At 43.4% G+C, this 27,903-nt stretch overlaps 1 protein-coding gene across 3 annotated transcripts in view; it reads left to right on the top strand.

The window, feature by feature from the left end:
* Nucleotides 1-27,903, top strand: part of LHFPL2 (LHFPL tetraspan subfamily member 2) — a 176,672-nt gene that overhangs the window by 34,508 nt on the left and 114,261 nt on the right. Inside the window, exon 1 of one of the 3 annotated variants that reach the window (XM_047778166.1) lies at nt 7,823-7,866. The exons of the other annotated variants lie outside the window; for them this stretch is intronic. The gene's annotated coding sequence lies outside the window, so the exon portion shown is untranslated. Of the gene's footprint in view, nt 1-7,822; nt 7,867-27,903 lie in introns of those variants that run through there. 3 annotated transcript variants of the gene reach the window in all.

The following is a 27,903-nucleotide window of genomic DNA, read 5'->3' as shown; positions in this document are numbered from 1 at the left end:
GGCACATATGTGCCTATGAGGGCACTCACAGGGGAAGAGGTGCCAGGCTGACCCTGTCTGTCTTCGTCCCATGCACATCGGGAAAGCTGGCTCTCTGCTCAGCCTTAATTCATCAGGAAATCGCTACCTCTCCCGTTCATTCTGTGCCAGCTTTAAGAGCAGAGTAAATATAGGACCGAGTGCTGCTGTAAATTGGAGTCCAGTGCTTTTGATTCAGTCCCTGGCACCAGGCCTCTGAGCCATCATTACAGGAGCTGGCTTCATGGATGAAATTCTGGGTACCGGGCAAGGAACGGCAGCCTTTGTGTGGGGGAAATGTGCCATGGGCAGGCCATTGACTGCTTATTAGTTTACTCTTTGAGCCAAATTATTTTTGTTGCTGTTAAAAATTAATTTTAATAATTGCTTTTGGATCGAGCTGTTGAATAACTGAGCCAAGTTTTTACGCCCAATGAACTTTTATAGCAAACTCTCCTCTCTCTATGGGGTTATTATGAGGATGATATTTGTAAAGCATTTTCACTGTTTAACAGAAGGCTCTGGGTAAATAGTGGTCATATTTTCAGAGTTTTGCAGGAATGATGATACGATGACATCCGGTTCTAAAAGACGGAGATCATACTCTTCTCCCATCCGTTTGCTTTAGTGGCCGTTTTCCTGTTTTTAACGTCTAAAAAGCCATCTATGCAAGAGACTAGGGTGATTTTTATATTTCTACGAATTTTACTCACCTAGTTTAAAAAAATCTCCTTAACTTGAGTGGAAATGTTTTCAAAATATCAGAGTTTGAATGGTAAGTAGTTAGTTGGAAATGCTCTATTGCCCGTGAACAGCTAACTTTGTGTTCGTTTATAGCAAAATGTCTAGTGAAAGCACAGTCCTTGAAAAGAATGTACTTTTTCTCACTCCTCTTGCCTTTTGTTTTAGGAGAAACAGTGAAGCATAGAAATTGTTCTTTTGTTCTTTCAGAGAGAAGCACACCTGCTAGAAAGAGCCGTCTTAGGACGTACTGCAGGTTTTTAAAGAGCGAAGCGCTTAGACCATGTGTGTGGGTTGACGTGCTTATCTGGACCACATGTGGGAAAATAGAATTAGAAAAAGACTCCCCTTGTGTGGGCTCAGTCCATTCTGAGTTTTCATAGGGTCAGGTGGTGATTCTTACCGTATCGGGGTGTAGAGACGGATAAGGAACAGCCTTCAAGGCCCAGATTGAACTCCACTTTGAAAGTCCTTCTTCTGTACCTCAGCCCACAGTGAGGTGGGCTCTGCTCTGCTCTGTATTGTCCTTGGAGCCAGGCCACCCACTTCAGAGCTGCCCGTGCTCTGGCCAGGGGATGGCCAGCTCTCTGCTGGCGTGGCTGGCGTGGCTGGAACCGATCCCTTGCTTGGTGAATACTGACATTATGTCTTCATTTGATTTTAAAAACTAGTGCGTTGGTAGAATTTATACACCTGTATGTTTGATGGCTTGTAGCAATTCATAAACTTTTTTTTTTTTTGGTTTGTTTTGCAATAACTCTGCAATGAAAACAGAATCCAAGCTGTACCACTTAACTCTGCTTCTCGGGAGGAAACACTTAGACGTCCTGTTAATGGCCATGCAATGCTCTTTTCTTTTTTTAGGGTGTAATCATATCTTCTCTTCACCACATGGTAGGTGTCAGAATATTGGTGCAATCCCTAGATATGGCCAGAACCACATTTTAAAAACAGATTAGTAATTTGCAGGAATGCACGGGGGAGGGGGAGGAACAGAGCAGTGGAGGGGCCAGGAGGGAAGTAGAGTGACTGCTAGATAAACTCCTTTCTGCTGCTTTCATTGTTAGAGAGGTTGGACTTTGAGGTTGGTCTACACTAGAGAGACTACTATGGCATACTTTCCCTGGAGTGTGTAGCCTTTTTACTTAATATCTTATTTGCTGATGCCCTGAATTTTTGGAATATATGAAGGGGGCTTCTCCGCTTTCTCTCTGCTCACCCACCTGTCATGTGTACCGCAGTTCTAGATTCACAGTGGACCTCTGTTATGGACCTGTTGATTGGTAGGTGTTCAGATCCTTTGCGCCTTGAGTGGAATCCTGCCAGTACAGTTTACCCTTAGACAACACAAGGGTTGGGGGTGCCAACCCCCCTTCCGGCTGAAAATCTGCATGTAACTTGACTCCCCCAAAACTTTACTGATAGCCTAGTGTTGACCAGAAGCCTTACTAACAAAAATGGTCTATTAACACATATTTTGTGTGTTACATGTATTATATTCCGTATTCTTCCTGTAGAGTAAGCTAGAGAAAAGGCAATGTTAAGAAAAGCTAAAGGAAAATAGATCGACTGTACTGTATTGATTTGTCAATACCATAAGATCACATCATCTGTTTTTCAGGTGACTCGTCTGTCAGTACCTGCATCGATATCGTCTCTTACGTGTATCAAACACGGTAATATATGTCGTGCTAACACTAGACATCAGAAATGAAAAAATAATATGAAATTCATCCTTAGTTACAGAGGTAACAATTCATGTATCGATAACAAAGAAGCAGTGATTGGATGGCTTTGTGGTAGCTTAGTGTAATAATATGATTGCTTCGCGGTAGCCTAGCCAGCACACTAATGAGTGAATTGTTGTACATTTTGTATGGAGTATGGTATGCCAGTCATACTCATAACATAGTCTTGGAAGGAGTTCCTGTTGTGGCTCAGGGGAAGCGAGTCTAACTAGTATCCATGAGGACTCGGGTTCAATCCCTGGCTTCACTTGGTGGGTTAAGGATCCGGCATTGCTGTAAACTGTGGTATAGGTCGAAGATGTGGTTCAGAACTGGCATTGCTGTGGTTGTAGTGTAAACTGGTGGCTACAGCTCCAACTCAACCCCTAGCCTGGGAACCTCCATGTGCCGCAGGTGCAGCCCTAAAAGAGACCAAAAAAATAAAATAACAGTCTTGGAAACATTGTTACTTTAAAAAAGCCCAATCCCTTACCTGTGATGAGAGGCTGATTCACAGTTTCTCCAGTTACAAGATAAATGCATACTGTAGGGTAATATAATTCTTTGGAAGCAAAGTTATAAAACCGTAAGAAAATGAACACATTATTATTAAGTTTTATATTAAATATTACCTTGTGCCTATGTAAGCATAGACTAGTATATCTCTATATGCATTCATGACCTACCTACCTTTTTCTTAAATTTTTTTTTATATTTCTAGGCTTCTCAGTTTGTGAGCTTTTAAATTGTCGCAAATCTCCAAAAACATTTCCAATATATTTATTGAAAGAAATCTATGTATAAGTGGACCCATGCCATTTGAACTTGCGTTCTTCAAGAGTCAGCTGTGTTTGGTGGGTGGGCTTAGACTGAGCCTTTCCCAGGGGCCATTGACTGCCTCCTGTCCTCTGGGGAAACTTTCATTTTAGCACCATTCCCTGCTCAGGGCACATGCTGCTTACAGAGGGCCCAGCTGACATTTCCTGGACTAGGTCCTGCTGTCCCACCTGCCTCTCTTGGAGTCCCCAGAGCAGGGTAGTGATCATGTGCTGACCAGGAGGCTGGTCCTGAGGGCTCGGGTGGGGCCCCCCTTGAGGTAGCTCTGCCCGGTCTGTCCAGGCCAGTCTGGATCAGTGACTCCAGCTGTGCTGGGAGCTGCTAGCCGGGTAGGTGCTTCCTAGCCTTCAGGCCAGGCTGCTTCCACTTAGAAGCTTCTGATGTATGGCCGTGAATTTTCAGCCCATAAATAAAGAATGACTGTCACTCTCTCTAGGGAAAGATTCTTTTTTGGGGGGGAATAAAAAAAAGGTGTATCAAGACCACCCCCCCACCAAATGAAAGAGCCTTAATTTTCTGGATTCTTTTCTGTTGTTTAAAATAAAAGCTTAATGTAAAAAATTCAAAGAATACATAAAAGTACAAGTAAGGGGCAAACCATGCCATGTACTCACCATCAGAAGATAATTAGTGCCCATATTTTTGTCTGTTATCCCACATACAACTTTAGATACATGAAATCACATTATAAGGCATTATTTTATTCTTTGCTTCACAATAAATTGTGGTAGTCTTTCCATCTCAATAAATTTAGACACCTCTTTTTTAATACCTGGGGAATATTCTGTTGTATGAGTGTGCTATGATTTATTTAATCAGTCTGTTATAGATAGAATATTTTCCCTTATGAATAATGTGGGAACATTCTTGTGCTATACTGGCCTGATTATCTCATAGAGTCAATGAACTAAAACTACTGAGTCAGAAGATTTTCATGCAGGTTGACCAACTACCATCAGAAGTTGGAACCATTTTTTATTATCCCATAATGAAGGAAAGCCTTTGCTAACTTACTTTGTTGTACTTACTGTGTTTTTAAATGGTTAAGTTTCCCAAACTCCTTAGCCACCTTTTTGTTGTTGTCGGATGGCTCTCATTTTACCTTTTTTTTTTTCTTGGCAGATACATTTAGGATAACTACTTAAGGAGAGATTTAATGATTTTATAGCATTAGTGTTTAAAAACCAAAAATGTATATATATATCCAGGATGCATTTCCCCTTACATTATTCTGGTATGCAGTTATGGTTTTTTTTGGCTTTCATGTTAAATAGTTGCCACATTGGAGGTTATGCAATTAAAATAGTGCCCCCTTTCAGTCTTTATTTTGGACAGTCTGTCATATTCCATATTCTCCCATTACTTCTCAAACTTTGCCCAAGAGGGCTTTTTGACAGTAAAAGTAGCAAGTACTATTTTGTAATCTGATAGGGATTTTAAAAAAAATAACTCGTGTTCTTCTTGGGAGGTGTAATCTTCATGTGAGTATTCTAGCATTTCTCCTAAGGGAGCCCTGCTTTCATGACCATCTCTGATTTCTTCTAGAGTGCTTTCTCCATTCGTTTTGGTCTGTGAGAGTTTTCCCAGATCCATGTGATTAATGGCCTATTGTTCCATCTCTTTGAACTTTATCTCCTTGATCTCACTTGTCCATCCCCTGGTGTCACTTGAAACTTTTTTTTTTTTTTTTTAAACCAGTTGGTTGGTTAATTGCTTATCTTTCTTTTACACTTTCTTGAGTTCATCTAATGATAGGGATATCATGTATCTTCTTAAAAAGCTTTTTCACTGTGTACTCTTTTACTGCCCGGCGTGATTTAACATTTGAGGTTCATTACATGCACCCTTTGTCTGGAGAGTACACAGGTTTACAAAACGCAGACATTGGCTGTTGAGATCCTTGCATGACCCAGGTGTAGGCACCGTTAGCTTAAGGGTGAGAAATAGCACCAACTTAGTTTGTTTGGAACCTTATTTCAGATTTGAAGGGAGGAGTTTTAAAATAGTTTGGGAGAGTTTTTCAGTGTCTTAGTTCCTCAGTAGGTAAAACCATCTAGAGAAGATAGACTCCCCCCCCTCCACACACACACCTGCAGCATATGGAAGTTAACGGGCTAGAGGTTGAATCAGAGCTGCCGCTTCTGACCCATGCCACAGCCATAGCAACACCGGATCTAAGTGGCATCTGCGACCTACCCCACTGCTTGTGGCAATGCCAGATCCTTAACCCACTGAGCAGGGCCAGGGATCGAACCCACATCCTTAGGGATACTAGTCGGTATTTAACCCATTGAGCCACCATGGGAACTCCAGAAGGAGATAGTCTTTTCATGTCAAATTTTGATTTAAAAGACTGGAGCAGACGTGGCAAATTTCATTTAAAATTAGATCATAACTTATTTTTAAATGTCCTTTGTTCACATCAGAATGGCAAAATAGAAAACTATGAAAGGAGATGAGCAACACCTCTATGAATTCATAAAGAGACGGGTCTGTGATGGACTCATTGGGGCTACTGTCTTGTCATACCCAGTCCTCAGGCTGCGGGCGACTTTGCCTGGGGGACATTGAGAAAAGGGCTTGCTCACCCATGGAGCTAAAAGCCAGGGTCCGGGCTAAAGTTGACTGCTCTGGGACGGTTCATGTTGTTTTCCAGCAAACAGCTGGATCCCCCAAGTATCTAAGCCTGCTCATGGTGAGTTCTAGGAAAATGGCCCTTTCAGGACACTAAGGTACTAATGAACTGTTCCTTTAGTGCTATATAATAGCTCACCGTCTTCGTGCACTAAGTGGGAGTTAATTACTGACTCTTTCAGCCACTGGGGAACCATTTGGTCATTACTTCTTCATTGCTGTTTAATAAATTTCTGTCTTGTACATTAAATAGCCCTGTGCAGTAATTCACGGCCTAGTCCCTAATGGCAGAGGAAAAGTCAGTGCCGCTTCTGGAGATGCTTCTGTGAAACCAGACGTCACTTAGGCTTAAGGAAAGGAAAGGTGCAGTGAAATCTTTCAAATCACTGGTACCTGGACTTGTGGATTTCATGAACTAGGTGTTTTTGTTTGTTTGTTGAATATTGAGAAACATACTTAAAGCTGTTAAATTTTTGGTTTTGTCAGTTTTTGTTTCCCCCTAAGGAAGCCTGATTCGAGAGCTTGTTGCCTAGTGTATACTGGGCACTTGGTAGCCACCAGTTGAGTTGAATAGAGTTATGCAATATAGGACAGACTTTTTGCTGATGACACTGGCTTAATTGTATTATTCTCGCATCAGAGCTCATATTGGAGAGGTTAGTTTTGTAAAATGTGCTTGTGAATGTGGCTGACTAAAGAAATTTACTTGCTGTGGGGATGGTGAGGGTTCAATAGCAAATGTGGAAGCTTTGGAAGGACTTCAAACCAGATTGCACATGTAAGGTAATGAATATTGTCGGCTGACAATATTATGTAGAAATGATTAATCTTGAGTTTTATTAAATTCCAGGGAATTCTAAAATGTAGTGCTGATTACTTCTAAAAATAACTCATCCTCAGGTTGTTGTGTCTTGACTCCCAAGTTAAATGTGTGACAGATCAAAGGAGAAAGACTATAAGATTAATTTAATTAAAATCGACTTTAAAAAGAAGCGTAGAGGCTACCTTTTCTGTGATTTTACCTGTTATAGAAGCCAGGTATGTCCTGAGGTGGCCCGTCTGAGTTCTGTCCAGCTTAGGGGGTATCATGGTCGTGGTGGTATTGGGGACAGAAAGGTCCTAAAAATCCTGGTATTTTGAAGGAGGGTGGAAGGAATGATTGACAGCGAATGGCACAGAGCAGTGGCCCATGAAACAAGTTCCTGGAATGGCTGAGACCCAGATTGGTGCTGTTTCCCAGACGTCACCCTGTTTGGAGGCCAGGTGATGGGTCAGTGCATATTGTGCTTTGCTGATGACACTCCACCAGCTTTTGGAGTTGCATTGATTGCCAGGGTGTCCTGGAGAATGTCTCATCTTGTTAACTGATCAGCAGTTAATTGAAACGCTTTTCATTAAACTCCTCTTTCTAATACTGTTTAAAACATAATTTAAACCCCTAGGCAAACCATGGCTTCTGTCCCTTGGCTTCAGAAACCCCTTAACACATGCAAAGTCTGCAGTGGGCCTGGAAAACCTGTTCTTACCCTGGAGGTAATGGAAGCCTCCCATCATTATTTTAAAATATGACAAAACACATTTTAAAAGATGAGTTTTCAGGCATATTATTTGGTACAGGTTCATTCAGCAAATTACTAATGTATGAAACTGTAAGCACATCAATCAGACATAAAACTAAGTACATCCTTGAGAAAATTCCTCACGTCTTTCATCTTAGTGGTTTAGTGCTATGGTTTAAGTAGAAGGGATTTGGAGAGTTCATAAATGCAGGGAACAGAATAAACAAAAAGGATTAAAGGAATGTGTCCTGAGCAGCACTGATGCAGAACCTCATACCTCATTACTCTCCCCCAGGGATCCTGCTGATTTTATTGGAAAGCCCATCCTCAAGAAGCCACAGAGCAAACAGGTATTTTAATAACAGAAATTAAGAAATTAATTACAGTGGTCAGAGGACGTGATGTTGACATGAACACAGGTTTCTCTGATCACATAGCAATCTATTGTCAGTCTCTGTTTTGACTTTTAACAGTTTGTGTTTCTCCAGCAGCTTTGCAATCACTAATCCCCAGACTATGGCAGATTGAGTTCTCACACACCTCTCTGATTCTGCTTCTCAAATTGTATCTGTGTGGGATTGTTTTACGGCTTTCAAGTGTTGAGCAAATACTACTGCATTTAAAATATCTAGCGATATTGTCATTTTACATTCCACATAAATGGATTAACCACATCCTGCTCACTTTGAACAGCCTGTGTAGTAAATTTACCCTTGAACAAGCCGGCGGTCAGGGGCACCAAGCCTTTGTGCCCCTGAAAATTCACGTGTAATTTGAAGTTGGCTGTCTGTATCTGCGGTCCTTCCATGTCTGCAGACTCAACCAACCGGCCATCATGTAGCACTAGGATGTCGTGTTTACTCTTGAAACAAATCTGCATGTCACTGGACCCGTGCAGTTCAAACCCATGCTATTCAAGGCTCAACTGCATTTCATCACCTGGTGTCATAGTGGTGCTCCACTAGCCCCATATTAGGGCATTTGAGGTCTTTCCAGTTTGAGGCTGGCATAAACAATCATGCTGCCAACATCTTTAAGCAGATTGCTTTTCCATGGGAGTCCCTTCGGGGGCATATATTTTCCCAAGAGGAATGCCTCATGGTAAAGGGTACGGAGTCATGCCACTCTGTCCATTTTACTTCTTCTGTTTGCTTCAGGCACCCTCTGAGGCGATGTAATGAGAAAGAAAAAGACAACTGGAAGGAAAAGGAAGTGTCTCTAAGGCTTGAAGCCTTTTTCTGGGTAAGAGCATAATAGTTTTCAGATCTCCAAATTGAGACCTTGCCTGCTCTCAGCTCATTGATAAATTCGTTGGCTGTAGTGGTTCACAGGGCAGGCTGTGGAGTGAGCCAGGCAGGGGTTCAACTCTGTTATCTCACCCTCTGAGCCTCAGTTTCCATTTCATAAATGCATCATGGGTGGTGGTGAGGTTTCAATGCAATGATGTGCTTGCAGGAAAGTGATTCCAGGGCAGAGGTCTGGCTCAGGGTTGGTGCTTCGGGAGTGAGAGCTGCTGTGATTTGCTCTGTCTGGGGGCCTGGGCAGCAGCTTTCTGAGGCGGGGTTCATGTAGCCTTGGCTGGTTGGTAGTCAAGCCCTTGGGCACTAGGAGTCTTCTTGGCTGTCTTCCCTGCACTCCAGGTCAGCGCTCTTCTGCCTTGGCTTAGTCCTCCTGGTGCAGCTCATTCTCGGCTTTGTATGTGAATGAACATTGGTGGTGAAGGTTCTCTGTGGCTTAGATGCCCCCATAGCACTAAATCTAGCAAGAGTATCTGCATCTCTCTGTAGCAGACTTAGACCATTCTTTTTTGGTACCATACTTTTTTGTTTGGTGAAAAAATGGAGAATTTGAGAAGGATATGTTCCTTTCAATCCTGTATTTTCTTAGCCTGAATAAAATGCCCTTAGAGGAGTTCCCGTCGTGGCACAGCGGAAACAAAACTGACTAGGATCCGTGAGGTTGCAGGTTCAATCCCTGGCCTCGCTCAGTGGGTTAAGGATCTGGCGTTGCGGTGAGCTGTGGTGTAGGTTGCAGACTTGGCTTGGATCTGGCGTTAATGTGGCTGTGATGTAAGGCGGCAGGTATAGTCCTGGTTAGACCCCTAGCTTGGGAACCTCCATATGCCACAGGTGCGGCACCCCCCCCCAAAAAAAATGGCAAAAAAATGAAAAAATTAAAATGCCCTTAGAGAAATTGGAAGTTGGCAGATGAGGATATTAAGTTGTTTGGGCGTTGTGAGAAAATATTGCACCTTTCACTTTCCTGTGACATTGGAAAGATGTCTTAAAACCACCTAATTTTAACAAGGTAAAGAAGTGTCAGAGTTCCCACTGTGGCTCAGCAGGTTAAGAAACTGACATAGTGCCTGTGAGCATACAGGTTAGATCCCTGGTTTGGCTCAGTGGGTTAAGAACTGGTATTGCCGAGGGCTGCAGCATAGGTGGCAGATGTTGCTCAGATCTGGCATTGCCGTGGCTTTGGTGTAAGTCAAAGCTGCAGCTCTCATTTGACCCCTTGCCCAGGAACTTCTATATGCCGTGGGTGGGGCCCTAAAAAGAAAAGGAAAAAAAGAAAGATATGTCAGGATCTGATGTGGCTGTGGCATAGCCTGGCAGCTGTAGCTCTGATTTGACCTCTAGCCTGGGAGCTATATGCTGCGGGTGTGGCCCTAAAAAGCAGAAGAAAAAAAGTTGTCAATGTCATATGGGCCTTAGTTTTCGTTTTTGTTTTTTGTTTTTTTTCTTTTCCTCATTGCCTTCATCATCCCCTTTAACCATGGTTGTATTTTAGGGTCAATAATTTGTCTTTCTTTTTTCAGAGTTCATGTCAGATAGGCCTTCCTTTTCTGAAAATTTCAGTGGAACTGCTTTTAAATGTGGTACCATATTTCATTAGTATTTTAGGGGATGAGTCTAAGCTAATGTGTGTATTTTCCACATAAATAGATACTTTTAAAAAGCAGTTTTCAATTTTTAAGGTTATTTTTTTTGGCCACACCCACAGCATATGGAAATTCCTTGGGCCTGGGATCCAGTCTGTGGTAACCAGAACCAACACCAGATCCTTAACCCATGGAGCCACAAGGAAACTCCTCAGCTTTTTGGTTTTTAAAGAGTTCAACTTTCCTACCCACTTCTCCTTCACACTGGGGGTCTAGCCACAATCTTTGCATTTGCTTAGTAGTGTTTAACCAGGGATGTAGTGACTCTCTACACCTTTGTTTCCACTGCTGGAAGAACTGAGGCTCTGAGGAAAAGGACTTTAATAAGGAGAGGAGACGGAAAGGCCAGAGAATTAGCCCCGCCCTCCTCAGCCCTCTGACTTCTCTTTCTCCAAAAAGTTGGCAAGAGGCTGAAGAAGAATCCAGCCAGGTCTGGGGATTTCATCCTGGGTTGACTGAAGCCCTAGGAATGCTTGTGAGGCGTTGGAAGGTTTGGTTTTGTTTTCTTTGCTTCTAATGCGGTTGAAATCATTGGTGGTGTAAGTTTGCTACATAGAGATGTTGATACTCTGATTTGATTTAGTCTTTATCTGTTGGTTCTTAATTTTTTTGGTTAAAGTATAGTTGATTTACAGTGTTGTGCCAATTTCTTTTGTACATCGTAGTAACCCAGTCATGCCTATATATACATTCTTCTTCTTCTTCTTTTTTTTTTTTTTGTCTTTTTTTGCTATTTCTTGGGCCGCTCCAGCGGCATATGGAGGTTCCCAGGCTAGGGGTTGAATCGGAGCTGTAGCCACCGGCCTACACCAGGGCCACAGCAATGCGGGATCCGAGCCCCATCTGCAACCTACACCACAGCTCACGGCAACGCCGGATCGTTAACCTACTGAGCAAGGGCAGGGACCGAACCCGCAACCTCATGGTTCCTAGTCGGATTTGTTAACCACTGCACCACGACGGGAACTCCCACATTCTTCTTCTTCTTCTTTTTTTTTTTTTTTTTGTCCTCTTGTCTTTTTAGGGCTGCACCCATGGCATATGGAGGTTCCTAGGCTAGGGGTCTAATCAGAGCTACAGCCGCTGGCCTACACCACAGCCACAGCCTTGCCAGATCTGAGCCTCATCTGCAACCTACACCACAGCTCACGGCAATGCCAGATCCTTAACCCACTGAGTGAGGCCAGGGATCGAACCTACAACCTCATGGTTCCTAGTCGGATTCGTTTCTGCTGCACCACGACAGGAACTCCCATTCTTTTTTTAATGCTATCTTCCATCATGTTCTATCCCACGAGCTTGATATAGTTTCTTGTGCTGTATGCTGGGACCTCATTGCTTATTCATTCTAAATGTAGTAGTTCGCATCTACCAATCCCAAACTCCCAGTCCATCCCACTCCTTCTCCCTCCCCCTTGGCAACTACAAGTCTGTTCTCTATGTCCCTGAGTCCATTTCTGTTCTGTAGATAGGTTTATCTGTGCCATATTTAGATTCCACATATAAGTGATATCACATGGTATTTGTCTTTCTTACTTCACTTAGTGCAAGAATCTCTAGTGGCATCCATGTTTCTGCAAATGGCATTTTTATGGCTGAGTAGTATTCCATGGTGTCTATGTACTACATCCTCTTAATCCATTCATCTATTGATGGACACTTACATTGTTTCTATGTCTTGGCTGTTGTGAATAGTGCTGCAGTGAACATAGGGGTGCATGTATCTTTTCCAATTATAGTTTGTATAGATGTCCAGGAGTGGGATTGCTGGATCATTTGGAGTTCTATATTTAATTTTCTGGGGAACCTCCACACTGTTTTCCATAGTGCTTAAACCCGTTTGCATTCCCGCCAACAGTGAAGGAGAGTTCCTTTTTCTCCATACCCTCTCCAGCATTTGTTATTCATAGACTTGTTAATGATGGCCATTCTGCCCAGTGTGAGGTGGCACCTCATTGTAGTCTTGATTTGCATTTCTCTAATAATTAGTGATGGTGAGCATCTCTCATGCACCTCTTGGCCATCCATATGTCTTTATCTGGTGGTTCTTAAAGAACAAACATCTTTCTGTTGGGGGTTTGCCTAACTCGCAAGGGCCCTTCACTATGAATTTTAATTCCTATACAAACCTAAGAATAATTTGCATTGTTTGTGAGTGCTTGTCCAGCACAGAGGAATTCAGTGACTAATCCTTGGCTTTGCACTCTTGGGACTGTCTGCTCTGAGACCTACATTTTCAGTGATACCTTGGTGGCCATGAGAGACTCATCTCAGCTTGATAAATTTCGGGGCACACCAAATCACCCCTTCAAGAAAAGGCATTTGTTCTGTTACCTTACCCTCGCAGAGAAGTCAAGGGTCCAAATATTTATCATCCTCAGTGACACCTCATCTCTCCTTTCGTCGCCAGACCAAATGGTAGGAGTTGTTCTACTTAATTGTATTTTCACAGTTTTTCCTCTGAGGCTTTCCTGCCGGCTGTCATTTGATCCTTGAGTCTGAAGTGCCCTCCCGGCCTTGCAGGGTCACGCAGATGGCAAACAGGCTGGTCACGTGTGGGGCAGAATTAGATGTGATTCCCTTTTGCTTTTTAGTGTCTGGGGAGTTTCAGTTAAAAACACATTTTTTTTTTTTCTTTAAACAGCTAATTTAAGTTCAGACATAGGCCAAAATAGAGTACTGTCCTGGTCGTCTGCTATTTCTGTTCCATTGTGGAAAGTGTTTGCTCGGTGAGAACATTTATTTTAGTTACTGACTTCAGGGCATTTTATTAGTAATATCTCTCGGAGGGAGTAAGGATATTGTCTGCTTGCATTCATTAGTCAGTTCTCTCTGTGAAAGCTTTATGATTTGATTCTTGGAACTCAGAAAGTAGAGAAATTATCGTTTGACTCAGATTATAGTTTTAACGTCTCTCTTCGTAACCCTCCACCCCAAAGTGAAGGGCTTACTAATGAGCTCTTACTCTGCAACTTTGACAAGTGACCGTGTTTTGGGAGATCAACACAAAGGGGCGGGGGCGGGCGGGGGGGGGGCTTTTGTTAGAACTGGTATCTAGTTTTGCTACTTGATGAGAATGTATCTGTAATTTTATTTGAAAGGCTCACTTTTAAGTGAGTAACCTCACCTTGAAAATTTCAAAACTATTTGGGAATTTAGTAAGTGCAGTGCTTTCAGCTCCCATCTGTCTCCTTAGGAAGCATCTCTTCCTAAAAAGTACATGGCTTGCTCGTTATTAGGCTCTGTAGAAGTTAATTGCTAAAAGTCACAATTAAGATTTGCTTGGTCATGTAACTTTGTCTTTTAGTCAGAGATTTGATTTCTGAACCGTCACTTCAAAAATTCTATCTTTTGAGACATTTTCTAAAGAGGATTCTAGAAATTGCCAGAAATTGGGGCACAATTTGAAAAACCCCAGATTTAAGCCATTCAGAATGGCTGAGGTGGTTACACATGAATAAGGATGTCTCATTTTCTGTGCTAAGCCACAGACAGGCGAGATCCCAGGTCTAGGCAGTAAGCGTTGATGTTTGTTACTTGTTGAACTATTGGACTGGCAGGCACACCCTCGCAGTACACATATATCCTCTTAATTAGGTTCCACTTGCTAGGAGGTTGATTTATCTTTAGCTATTTAATCTTGGGAAGTTTTTATTTCTAGGAATCAAGAAAGTCTCGGGTAAAATCCAACCCACATTAATTTAGAGTGTACAATTATATCCGCAACCCTTGGGAGAGCAGAGGAATGATGCAGGTTAACAAGGAGCACGGCTGTGCCAAAAAAGGGCGGTAGGTAGGATGCTGGGCTGACAGGTGCAACAGCTAGAGCTCAGCATTTCCTGTGAGCTGTTGCTTCAAGACTAGGGGTAACTCGACTTGGAATATTTTATAAACTTGTTACTGAAACAACTGTACAAATTCTGTGAGATAAATGAGACTTTCTCATGCTTGAGGACTTTGCACAAATGTGTTAACAGTAACCATGAAAACTACTTCTCCCTTTTTTTACTTTGGAATTATATTTGAAATATAGCATGAAAGAAAATAATTTATGAGGCTATTGTTAATTGGTGGATAGATATTCTTGATTAGCCATTGTTCTTTCTTGAGAATATTCAAGAAAGCACAATTCTGGAACCCCTCTAAATGCTTTCCCTATCAGAATGCATGCAGCCTTACATAAATCTGTTTTGATCGAGTGAATTAAATTGTTGTGCTGAGAAAAGAATATCATTGTGAAGTTGCCTTGACCCAGAAGTTCCCAAGTTGTTTCTGTTCATGATACCCTGAATGTCTTGATAAGGTTTGCAAAAGAAATACTTAACAGTTTTGTTTGTTAAGTAGATAAGCACAAACAACTTAGTATGTATTTATGTCCCAGCAACTTAGTTGCCATTTGAAAAAGTAATACATACAAATTTTTAAAAATCTCTGTGTTTTGGAGTTCTTGCTGTGGCGCGGTGGGATCAGTGACATCCTGGAAACCCTGGCTGGAATGCCAGACTGGCACAAAGGGTTAAGGATCTGGCATTGCCACTGCTGCAGCGTAGGTTGCAACTGTGACTCGGATTGGATCCCTGGCCTGGAAGCTCTCTTATACTTCAGGGTGGCCAAAAAAAAAAAAAAAAAAAAAAAAGAAAAGAAAAAAGAATTAAAAAAGAAAAGTCTGAGAGTTGCTGTTGTGGCTCATTAGGTTATGAACCCGACTAGTATCCATGAAGCTGTGGGTTCGATCCCTGGCCTTTCTCAGTGGGTTAAGGATCCTGCGTTGCCGTGAGCTGCTGTGTAGGTCACAGACCCAGCTCGGATCCTATGTGGCTGTGGCATAGGCTGGTAGCTCCAGCTCTGATTCAGCCTGTAGCGTGGGAGCTTCCATATGCTGCAGATGCTGCCTTGAAAAGCAAAAAAAAAAAAAAAAAAAAAAGTCAATGTTTTTCTCTTTAGAAAATTGAAAAACATTTCATTCTTAAATACCCACCATTATTTGCTAGTGGGATGTGTCCACCCATTGGAATTCGATTGGACACTTGCACCCTTATTTTTTCTTTACATTGGTTTTCAAATGTATTTAGTTTATTATCGTAGCAATTGTAAAAAAAAAAAAAAAAAACCAATTTCACAAAGATAGTATGTTACCAAAAGGAATATAGTACAGTCTGTGACATAACTTGAACTAGTAGTTTCTGCAGAGACCAACACTTCGCTGCGTTTTCTTTGAAAAATTGAAATAGCCCTCCATCCTCCTGTGAATTCTTCTCTAGGGCCCTTTAGCAAAGAGTGTGGGAAACCTGGTATTAACCTATATTCGTTCTTAATAACTTAGTCAAAGTTGCCTTATAGGGCCTGCATGTTTAACTGCATTATCCAGAAGTTGCCTTCCATTGTTACTTAGTTTGTTGTTGTCAGTTTTTGGTGAGCAACAGAAATATTTCTAGGAGTTCCCATCGTGGCACAGTGAAAACAAATCTGACTAGGAACCATGAGGTTGTGGGTTCGATCCCTGGCCTCCCTCAATGGGTTAAGCATCCGGCGTTGCCCTGAGCTGTGGTGTAGGTCACAAATGCAGCTCAGATGTGGCATTGCTGTGGCTGTGGTGTAGGCTGGCGGCTGTAGCTCTGATTCGACCCCTAGCCCGAGAACCTCCATGTGCTGCAAGGTACAGCCCTAAAGAGCAAACAAACAAACACAAAAACATTTCTTGACTATGCCTCCAAGAAATTCTGATTGACTATGTAATCAGAATTGCCTGGTTAGCAAGCTTGCCTGGCGATACTAAAGCATATGAAGTTGGAGAACCACTGACTCCATCACAGATCCCTCAAGTTCAGAAACCGTGTTGCTTTTCACTTAAACCCCTTCTTATGGCTGTAATATAGCATAATGTACATGTGACAAAAGTTCATTGAATGTCTTAGACTTATAGCTTGCTTCTTTTTCACTTCTCTCTCCTTCCCTACTTTATATGTTCTGTTCCTTAAAAGGAGAAAAAAAAAAATGACTGGGTCTGAGAGTTGCATGACTTTCTAAGGCTCTTGGCCACAGCCTTCCCTCATCCACCTACCAGTTCCTCTCTCTCCCCCACACATCCTTTCATTGTTGAATTGGTCGCCCGTATTCCCAGAGACACACTTGGTACACTTGTTTCTACCTGTCCTTGCTTCTGTTCCACACTGAGGGATGTACATTTTCTAAAGTGGGAAAAACTCTGGGTTTGAGAGAAAATCGAAAAAAAATGTGCATGGTGGAAGAGACTTAGATTACAATTTGATACAGTGCTCCCATTTTTAAAAAATATATTCTTTATTTACTTATTTATTTTAGGGCTGCACCCAAGGTAAATGGAAGTCCCAGGCTAGGGGTCAAATCAGAGCTATAGCTGCCAGCCTACACCACAGCTCACAGCAACGCTGGATCCTTAACCCACTGAACAAGGCCAGGAATCAAACCCACATCCTCATGGATACTAGTCAGATTCATTTCCACTGTGCCACAACGGGAACTCCCCAGCGCTCCCATTTTAGAATTGAGGATACACAGGGCGGAGATGTGATGCACCCAAGGTCATACCGGGAATGAAAAGCCATGCTTGGGAAGTTCATCTCCTGGCTCCATGCTCAGGGCAGTTTCCACTCCACATCAGGCCCACCTCACTTCTGGGGTTGGTACGGGGCCATCTGTGAGTTTACCAGGTCCCAGAGGTAAGTCTGATCTGTAAGAGGGTCTGAAACCTGGGCTTGGCCATTTGCTTTGCTCGCACAATTATCATGTGTAGTATGTTAAATACTACCTTGTGATTTAGTCAGTACTTAACAAATTGAGTTTCTTTTGAAATGTTTGAATTTTGATTGCATGTGAATTTACAGACTGTGGAACATGGACCACTTAGAGTCAGTTGTTGCGTTTTCATAGGAAGAAGGCAAACACTTGAGAGCTGGAGAAACTACTAACATTATCATAAAAGAAGGAATTTGTCTTTTCTGGAGGCTTATTTAGAAATTACGTTCTGTCAGCATTTGAATGTGGTTTGCTGACCAGCCGAGTAATTTCTCTGATTAAGGCCTCTTTCTCCTCTGGGGTTCCCAGCTGGGGTCTGAATGGTTGTGCTGGGGGTTGGGTGGATGGCTGACTTTTGGGCAGCTGGGACAGAGGACAGTTTCACACAGGTGGGTGACACCTTCATCCCTAAGCAGGGTTGCAGTGGTTTGCTAAGACTCACAAAGATTGCCCAAGGTAAATGAGTGATTCTTCCCGAGCTTTTCTTTACCACTTTTGTGGTATATTTTAGAAGAGGTAAGATCAACTTTCGTTAAAGGAAGACCGAGCCCTTTGAAACTCATGAAAAATACTCTTGGAACTGCAAAGTCATTCATCATCTGCCTGCCTGCTTCACCCACTCAGCAGAATTAAAATGTCTGAGAACTCTTCCTCCATGCAGCTTCTTTCCTCCCAGGAAATGATGCCGAGCTAGGGGTACAAAGTTTGCTCTCTGGTCCCTGAGAGAGAGCCTTTGACCCTGAGGACGGGCCAGCCGGGTGCCCAGCACCAGGCTCCACTCTTCGGGAGAGGAAGGCATCCAGCGAAGGGGTTAACCTCGTCACCGGTTTCTCTCTGCTGTTTGGGATGTGATATGCAATTATGTTCTTTTTTTGGCCTCTTTTTATTTTTTATTTTTTCTTTTTTTCTTTTCTTGATTGCATCCATAGTATATGGAAGTTCCTAGGCTAGGGATCAAACCTCCGCCTCAGCACTGACCAGAGCTGCTGCAGACACAATGCCGGCTCCTTACCCCGCTGCGCTAGGTTGTCTTGAGCAGGCGTGTGTGTCTTGGAAGTCCAGCCTTCTTTCTTGAGAAGCAGTCTTTTAGCTGTGCAGTATTTGAGTTCAATTTCAAATAATGTTTGTCTGGCTTTAAATGTAGACATCAAAATTAGAGTGGTGGGAAAAATATGTAATTGGAAGTTGCTTATCATTTAACTCTCGTGATATATTACTTCTGTCCGAATGGCTAGAGGATTGGGAATGTCTTTTTTTTTTTTCTTTCCTTTTTACTGATGAAGGAAGGTTTCCCCTTTATTATCTAATATAATCAAGAACAAATTTAACTAAATCCACAAGTAAGAATGCTGTTATTTAATACCACTAATGTTAATTTAAACCCCCATTTCACTCAGACTACCCTTTGACAGAGGTATTTATAGAGGGGAAAAATGCTATTTAATTTGAGTTTCTTTTCTGGTTTTTCCTCTTGTGGAATCTCCTCGAAAGAGGGCCAGTTTCAGAGAGAAGGAAAACCATAGATTCTCCTCATGCCTCCCTAACAGCCAGGACTTTTCATCCTGACTCTCGTTGCTGAGCCCTCATCCATCCTGATGGAAAGGGGTACAGATTCTGAGTGGCAGAAATCCGTCCACTCACTGTACTGAAGTTGCCTTTAAGCCCTGACGTGGCTTGAACTGCATTTGACCTGGTGCTTCGGATTCAAGCCAGTAGGTGACTCATTATTTCAGATGTTTGGTTTGTGCTCTTACCGTCGAAGCACTCTAAGGAAAATAGAAAAGCCTGTTGTAAAAATACGGTTTGTCTCCAGGAGGGAGAATCCCTGCGTCCTGACTCGGGTGGGATGTCTGCCCACAGCTCATCTGATGTGTTGTTTTACCTTAGATCCTGGTTTGAAGCGGTCCTGGCCGATGTCCATCGGCGCGTGCATTGATGGCATTGCTGGCCGTCCTTACATCCTCGATTGTGAGGTCAGAACATGGGGGTATAAAGTTTGCTCTCTGGTCCCTGAGAGGGAGCCTTTGACCTTGAGGACAGGCCAGCTGGGCGCCCGGCACCAGGCTCCATTCTTCGGGAGGGGTGCAGGGATTCCCCTTGTCACGCGGTTGCTCTCTGCCATTTGGGATATGATATGCAATTATGTTCTTATTTTGGTCCCTGGAGGCCGCCCATTTTCTATAGGTGATTTAGTAATTGTGGAATGTTTGGCTTTCTAGAATAAAACAAAGACTATTATAAAATGTCATTTTGAAAATTACCCTCAACTTTTGCATTATGTTTTTAAGGAAGACATTCTGCTGGCTTGTAAATGGGTCTCTCTCTCTCTCTCTTTTTTTTTTTTCTTGTGTCTTGGTTCTTAACTATCCCAGGGGCACACTTAGGAAAATGATTGACTCCTTCCCCCAGACAGTGTGGTAAGGGAACTGTTTAAGATTTGTAGTGCCGTGGCTGTGAATCCACCGTTACACACCATTGTAGAGGTATAGCTGTTTTTACTTTGTTATAAAATTTCGATTAATTTATTAGATGGTAACTGTGTGTCAGATGCTTGTTGGGAGAGTTTTCAGCTGAGTGAATAATAGCTTCTATCGATTGGGTTGGTGTCAGGAGCTCCATTTAATGGTCATAGATACACTAGACAGCATATATTACAGATACAGTGACTAGCTAATACTCAGAGAGGTTCATCAACCTGCCTGAGGCCACATAGCTAGCAAGGCCTGTAAGAGCTGACGTCTCACCCTCACTGGCGTGACTTGGCGGATGTCTCAACAGAAAGCTCTATTGCCTCTTCTGCTAAGAACAAGGTGGCAGAGCTACCACACTATATCGTACTGACCATCCCTCAGCCTCTGCTTGTCTTCTTGCAGAGGAACTGGATAGCCTGATGGTGAAGGGCAAGGACGAAGCCTGAATTCCACCCTTGGGTGCTCTCAAACCTTAGGCAAGGTCCTTAGCCTTTTTCTATCTTCCTTTCTCCATTTGTGGCTATGACTGTTCCCATGGTTGTGAGGCTCAAGGAAGTTAATACCTATGAAGTATTAGAACAGCTCCTAATAAGCAATGTGTGAGTGTTTGTTCCTGTTATGTATTGCCTTGAGGGCTGATCAGAATGAGAAGTCCCCTCTAGCTATCTTCCTTCCTGCCTTGGTGCAGGGAGCCCTGTATCAGCCTGTGGGAAGGTATCTCAGCAGGGAAGGTCCTGAGCTACCAGGTGGTGAGGGAGGCCCCCTGGTCCAGCCTTTGTGCTCCAGCCTGTGTGTGTTGCTCCCAGGTTTTCCTTCCTATTCCTGGTCTGTCCAGTCTCTGGTCTGATTGCCTGTTCTCCCCAAGCTGTGGGTGTCCTCAGCCTCTACCACACTTGCTATAAATATGTCATTGCTCACCAAACACTGAGTTACTATCCTAGCCTGTTGTCCATATGTGGACACAGTAGTGGAGCATAAGTTATGACCTCCTGGAGGCAAGGACCAAGTCTGGGAGGACCTTGGAGAGCATTTTTTTTTTTCTTTTTTTTGAAAGCTTTTAATCACGGAGAGGATATTGTTATGGGAGCTTGAGCGTGAAGGGGAAGGTGCTGGGGGAGGCAGCTCATGCCTGTAAGTTCCCAGCTGTCTTCCTCGACCTTGAAACTGCAAGGTGGAATTGTGTCCCCAGGGATCCTCAGGCTTTGGTGTCTTGACCTTAGCTCTTCCCCTTTCCTTAGTCCAGGAAACCCGGGGGCCTTCCACCCATCGCCCTGCAGGGCAGTGAAACATTTTTTTTCTGATTCCTATGAGGAAGAGCAGTGAACCCACCCTCCTCCTGCAGAAACTGCTCCCGGGAAAAGATGCCCCAGGAGGAGACATGGCATCCTCTGGCATCTCCTCTAGCCTCATACAAATGTCAGAACCCAGCCCTGCTGCAGAATGACCTTCCCAGCCAGAAACCATCAGTGATGGAGCTTATGTCCAAATTGCCAAAACCAGGTGTGGAAATGGCCTGCTAGTCTTTTTTTTTTTTTTTTTTTGTCTTTTTGGGGCCACACCTGTGGCATATGGAGGTTCCCAGGCTACAGTTCCAGTCAGAGCTATAGCCGCTGGTCTACGCCGGAGCCACAGCAATACCAGATCCGAGCTGCATCTGCAACCTATACCACAGCTCACGGCAACGCAGGATCCTTAACCCACTGAGCGAGGCCGGAGATCGAACCCACAACCTCATGGTTCCTAGTCGGATTCCTTTCCGATGTGCCACGAGGGGAAATCCTGTTTTGTTCTTAATTGTGGTAAAATGTGTATAACATAGAATCCACCATATGACCGTCTTTAAGGGCACAGTTCAGTTGCATCACGTCCATTCACGTTTTTGTGCTCCCATCACCACCACCCATCGCCAGAGCACTTTCATCTTGCAAAACTGACACTCTGTCCCCAGTCAGCAGTAGCTCTCCATTCCCTCTTCCCCCAGCCCCTGGCAACCACCCTTCTGCTTTCTGTCTCTATGAATTGTTCTACTCCAGGAACCTTGTATAAGAGGAATTGTACCGTGTCCTTTTGTGACGGGCTTATTTCACTTAGTACAGTGTCTTCATGGTTCATCCATATGGTAGCATGTGTCAGAATTTCCTTCCTTGTTCAGGCTGCACAGTACTCCATTGTGAGTATGAGTTGCATTTTGTTTCTCCATCCATTGAGGAACTGGTGGGTGGCTTTTACCTTTTGGCTGTTGTGAATGATGCTGCTGTGAATGGGGCTGTAGTTACTACCCACTGGTTTTTGTTCTGATGACATTAGGGACCCAAGAATAGATTCTGTCCTGACTGGTTGTGTAAAGGAATCTCAGTTTGTGCAGCTTTGAATTGTTTTTGAAATTCAGAAAGAACAAGCACCTGAGTGTCAGGGGTAGTTTAGCCAAGTGTGTGTTTCTTTGTACCTGAATTTATCACTCAGTTGAGGAATAATCAGGCAGAACTTAAGGTAAATGAAGTAAGAAGTGAAGAAAGCAAAAGATGTTCCAAAAGGGTCAGTTTGGCCCATAATTGTGGAATTTTGGTAGAGAAAAGGGGGAAAAGAACTCCACTCCCCCATAGAGCAGAGAATTTAGGCAGTTTACCTGCAGAAACGTGAACCACACAGGCAGCAAACCCAGGTTAGCTCTGACTTCAAAGAAGTACGGGAGAGTCTTTGAGAGGTGAGAATCCCCTCCCCAGGGCTGCTGCCTTTGCAGAGGCTTCTCGCTGTCGTCTGAGGAGTTCATCCGCCCTCTCCTTTGCTGGACATCTGCCTTGTCCTTCCTGAGCTGTTGGGGCTGAATGCCTTGCCCTCTCTGGGTTCTCCTGGTCTCTGCCAGAGTTCCCTGGCTGGCATTCTACTGCCACACAGATATCTTCCCTTTCATGGTCCATTGTGGTGCATCAGGGTAAGGATCCAGTGTTGTCACTGCTGTGGTGCAGGTTGGATCCCTGACCCAGGAACTTCCACATGCTGTGGGCACAGCCAAAAAAAAAAAAAAAAGTGTATTTAACTACTAATCCATTAATATGTGTTCTTGACCCCCAAAAAGATCACCAAAGAGAAATACCTTGAAGAGAACCATTTCTTTTCAGAAAAACTTTCCCAATATAGTGAATGGCACATCCTGGCCAGCTCTCCTCTCCTGGCTCTCAGTCTTGAATTCAGACAAGAATCAGCCTCAGCTCCTTTAACCACATGTTTGTACCAGTTGTGTGTGCCCAGGTAGAACCATAAGAAAATCCAGTGATTGTTGGTGATGCCCATTATTTTCTTCTATTCATGTGCTGAGATGTGCCCCATTTTGGTTGCCTCAACTAACCTGCTCCCTTTTCTGTTGCTTTAAGTCCTCTCAAGGCTAAGTCTGCACTTACACCCATCCCCTCCAACCCCGTACCTTGTAAAGGACTTGGTTTTAACAATTATCCCAAAAGAATGTCTGGTTGTGATAGGTGTCACAAAAAAACAAAAGAAAAAAAAAAAAGAGAGAGAGCTCTGTACAGGCAGAAGTGTAGATAGGATGATTTTAAAGACTACGGGGCAAAAGGATTGCAGACATTTTCTTTGCATGGGTCTCGGGATTCGCTTCAGAATTGCATGTTGTCATTCTGTGCTTCTATCCCAACTATTCAGCCTTGCTTTTCCCAGATGATTTCATTGAAAAGCAATGGCAAATTACGACTTGTCTTTTCTGCTAGAGCCTTAACAGATCGTTTATTCCCAACTGTAAACATTTTAGTAAGCCTTTTGTTTAGGGACTCGTTAATTCAATGAGGAAAATGTCCTAAAAAAGATAAAGAAACCATAAACTCTTTCAAAAGCTGCAGAGGGAAAAATGTTCGGGCCCTTGTAGGTCAGCTGCTTCCCCTTGTTCCTTGCTCTTCGTCTCTTGCTTGGTCATGGGAACAGACAGAGTGGTCATTTAAGGGCCATGTCCTCATCTGAATTCCCCTCTGTGAACTTAGACACACATACCAAGTCCGGGTGTCTGACTTCTGTAAAGTGTCTTTCAGTGCAGACAGGGTTTGTAGTTGAGATGATTGCATGAAAAATAGTCAATGAGACGTCCCTCTTCCACTACAAACCAGTGCATTTAAATATGTTCCTAGGTTAGCAACACTAGTGACTTGTTGGGTCTGCTATGAAATGCTCGATTAATTGTTAATAATGAGAAATACTTGCTGAATTTTTATTAGCACACGGAATTTTTATTAATCACAACCCCCCAGGTAGAAAGGGTCAAAGATCCCCAAATAGATCAAAGGCTTAAGAGAATAGGAAACCTCAGCTCTAAGCCTGCGGTTGTGTTAAGGCATAATCTGCATTCGCCGTTTGTATAAAATTCTTCTAGGGGTATTGTGACTTTCCGGTATTTTGGTAAAACTCAATGTTCCAGCATGGATATAACTATTTCTTGGTTGTGTTTGAATGTTTAATGGAGTGGAAACTTAATTTTGTGTAAAATAGTCTTTGTGGCAAAAGTACAGTGATCTTTATTAAATCCAAGAGTAAGCACTATAGATGCTTTGAAAACAATTGTCCAACAATTTTTCACTTAAATTTGAGGAGGCACTTATATGCCTCTGTGATTCTCAACCTTTCCAGAAGGAAGATCTAACTGAAAACTGGGAGGGAAAAAAAGTAACATTCTCCAAACTTTCTTTGATAGAAACTTAGCTTGCAGGATTCATTAGTTGTAAGAGTGTGTAAAGTGAGAAAGAAAACATGAACTCATTATAGTTAATGAAAATAAAAAATCAAGAGGCAAGGTAAATTGACTTTGAGGCTCTAAGTACATTATAAAGAACCTGGATTTTTTTTCTTTTCACTTATATAATCAGTTAATGCCTTTATCTAGGTTGGTTGGTCTGCTGCCTTGTCAGGTACTTGTCAGAAGGAAATATAATGATCCATAGGTAGCCTTTCAGGAGCTCCCGTCATGGCTCAGTGATTAACGAACCAGACTAGCATCCATGAGGATGTGGCTTCCATCCCTGGCCTTGCTCAGTGGGTTAAGGGTCCGGCGTTGCCGTGAGCTCTGGTGTAGGTTGCAGACACGCTTGGATCCCATGTTGCTGTGGCTGTGGTGTAGGCTGTGGCTACAACTCTGGTTGGACTCCTAGCCTGGGAACCTCCATATGCTGTGGCTGTGGCCCTACAAAGACAGAAAAAAAACAAAAAAAACCCCAAAACCCCCACAAAACAAAGGTAACCTTTCATTACAACATACCTTTAAAAGTACTGTCCAATTTTTTTTTTTTCCTATTACTGATGGGTCTCCTGGACTACTCCCTCCCCTGCCCATCCTCCCTCACCCCACCAAAAAAAGGCACCAGGCACAGTACAGCCAGCTGGATGAAGTATGTGCATTTGTATAGTGATGCAAGAACATTTCATAGCACACACGACAAGTCAAGTTTGATAATGGTGTCAATGTGTTTTAGTTAGATGTCTTTCTAATTACATGGACTTAGGAAATGCGGTTTGTGAGGTGTGATCTTGCCTACTACACGGGTCATGTTCTGCAGCAATACCCTGCAGGGGCAGGTTTAATCCTGGGCCCCTGTAACGTCTCACAATTGTCAAATAAACCAGTCTTTAGTGCAGCAGGGACTACGTGGATGGCCAGGGTTCACTTGTCCATTCAGCTGACAGCATTGTGTCCTGCTCCTGGCTGGGTGTCAGGGGGCACCTTGGGCTGCATAGGGTGAACCAACCCGTGGTGTGTTGGAGGAGACAGACACAAACCAGCAGGAAGGCTGCTGGGTGACAGCTGCTGCCCTGCAGTCCCCACAGCCTGGGGGTGGCTGCTGAGGAAGTCTCTGCTCACCACTCACTGCAGTTAAGGAGGGGGCGGGGAAGGAGGCCAAGAGTAGGTGCCAGCGGAGCCTTGAGTACCTAAGTCCAAATCTGTTTTTTTACAATAGGCTTCAAGCCACCCTGCCTATATAAATGAGGGAACTTTCTAAGTTTTTAGGGAAACTATGATTACTCTCCCACTCTATCTAAATAAGTAGAAGCAGTGCAATGGAAAGCACAGTCTGAGCCATTCAGGCCTGACTTTGAATCCTGGCTGCCACCTCACAGCCAGCCACTGGACCTTCCTGGACTCCACATGAAAGGGCGTGCTAAGATGGGCAGCACATGTGGGTGGGCAGCATTAAATGAGCTGGGATACGTGACGATCACTATTGGTTCTCTTCCCTTTGCACACCAAGATTGAACTCCTTAAAGAAGGTATTTTGAAAGGTGCCTGATGAAAACAAGAAAGCAAGCAAGGCTGATGACAAGACAATGAGAGTGACTAACATTAGGCACCATTTGTGTTCCTGGCACTGTTCTAAGTGCTTCCTTTACATTTCTTCACTTAATTCTCTCCATCGTTCAGAGTTAGGGGCTGTTGTTTCATCCCCACTTGACAGATAAGAAAGCTGAGGTTAGAGCAGTTACGTAGTTTGAATTAACCCTGCCAGTCTGGCTCCAGACTTTACAGTCAGAACGGAGCCTCCGAAGAGGTTCATGAGGGTGACGGTGATAATAGTGCGTTTCCTTTGAGGAACACTTCTGTGAACTTGATCATGTTTGTGCCTCATAAGAAAAACTAAGGGATGGCTAGAAATTGGAGGAGAAAACTGAGATTCCCCGATGTGAGGTAACTCACCCAGGGTTCCTGAATCTGTATGTGGCCAGATTGGTGAAAGAATATTTCCCAGTTGTGTCTTGTGAGTGTTCAGAGTGAAAGACTGGTACAGGAATTCTCTTAATAAGTGCGTGCTGTTCAATTGTTTAAATACAGAATAGACTCAGGGAGGTTAATTGCATTGCTCAAGATCATGTATGGGGCCAGTGGCCAACTGTAATTGGCAAGGGCCCATCGGCCCCAGAACCACACAGCTTCTGAGCAACCCAAGGGAAAGCGTTGGGAAAGTACAGATGCGTCTGTCTTCTGGTCCCCTGGGAGCCAGGGTGCCTCCTCAGGCCTCTTTCTAGGATTCTGAAGCCACTAGAGAAGAAGGTCACCAGCACAGGGCCTTCCCTTGGCATCAGCTCATACTGCCTCCTGCCACAACCAGAAGGGAGATGATAGAGCTTCACCAGGGCCTGTGTGGTGAGGAGGATACAGAGAACCTGGGCTGCCTTTTCCGGTGCTAATCACGCTCCCTGCAAATTGAAGGCTCAGCACAATTTTAAAGAAAGCAAAGAGAGACAAGAAACCAAATAAGGTTGGGCCAGAAGCCTCTTGGAATGATGTGGTGTTTTGCCCTGTAGCTGGAGATCCAGTTACAGATGCCTGTGATTATGGCCTTTGCAAACAGTTGTCAGAGAAATTCATAAGATTTCCAAAGGCTGCAGAAGAGCAGATGTGGAATTAAATTTCAAGCACAGTTACTTGTAATGGCTTACATGTGGACATAGAGGACTTAGGATTCAGGCCTGGGTCCCTGTGTCCAGCAGGTGGGGGCGGCTGAGGTGGGAGGTGTCAGCATTTTCTGGTGGTCTTTTCCTGTGGTATCTTGGCCCACAGGCCCTTACACGTGGTGACATTCTTCCATGGCAGTTAGCACACGGGGCCTGACATTGTCATCCTTTGTCCTTTTGAGTAAGAAGACGCCCTTCGACTTCTTTGCCAGCAAGCATTAACCCGGCCAGCAGAGAGATTGTGGAAAGTGGGCGTCTCTGTGGCCCACATGAATTGGCTGTGCCACAGACATTGTGATGTTGTTAGCAAAGTTGAGAGTACTCAGGCTTGCCGTGTTTAATATCTGTTTTTCACAGTTCATATGGCAAGGACTTGAATGACTCAAAGAAATACATTTATTTTATGAGCAAGAACGAAGGTCAAGATTGAAAGGATAGGTGTCATTATACTGATCTAGTAGTTGCTCTTGTCGAAGCAGAGGCTCCTCGGTTTCTCCCCATGTCCAGTAAAGAGGAAACTTGCTGAGTTTCAAATCCTAGTAAGTGTTCATTAAGTAGCAAAAACAATGGAAAAGAATGTTCCAAGTCTTAGTATATATACAAAGAACATGGTAGTGCTTGTTAGGTTGAAATGCCCTTTCCTAGAGCTTTTCAAATAATAATTGCTAGAACACACAGCTTATACTAGATGAATAAGCAGAGAACATAAATTGAGTAGTGGAACAGAACTTAAAGATCACCTTTTTTTTCCCCCCCTG

Source organism: Phacochoerus africanus, chromosome 4 (assembly GCF_016906955.1).
Source record: "Phacochoerus africanus isolate WHEZ1 chromosome 4, ROS_Pafr_v1, whole genome shotgun sequence".
Classification (NCBI taxonomy): Eukaryota; Metazoa; Chordata; class Mammalia; order Artiodactyla; family Suidae; genus Phacochoerus; species Phacochoerus africanus.
Note: the sequence above shows the minus strand (reverse complement) of the source record. Positions and strands in the feature narration are given on the sequence as shown.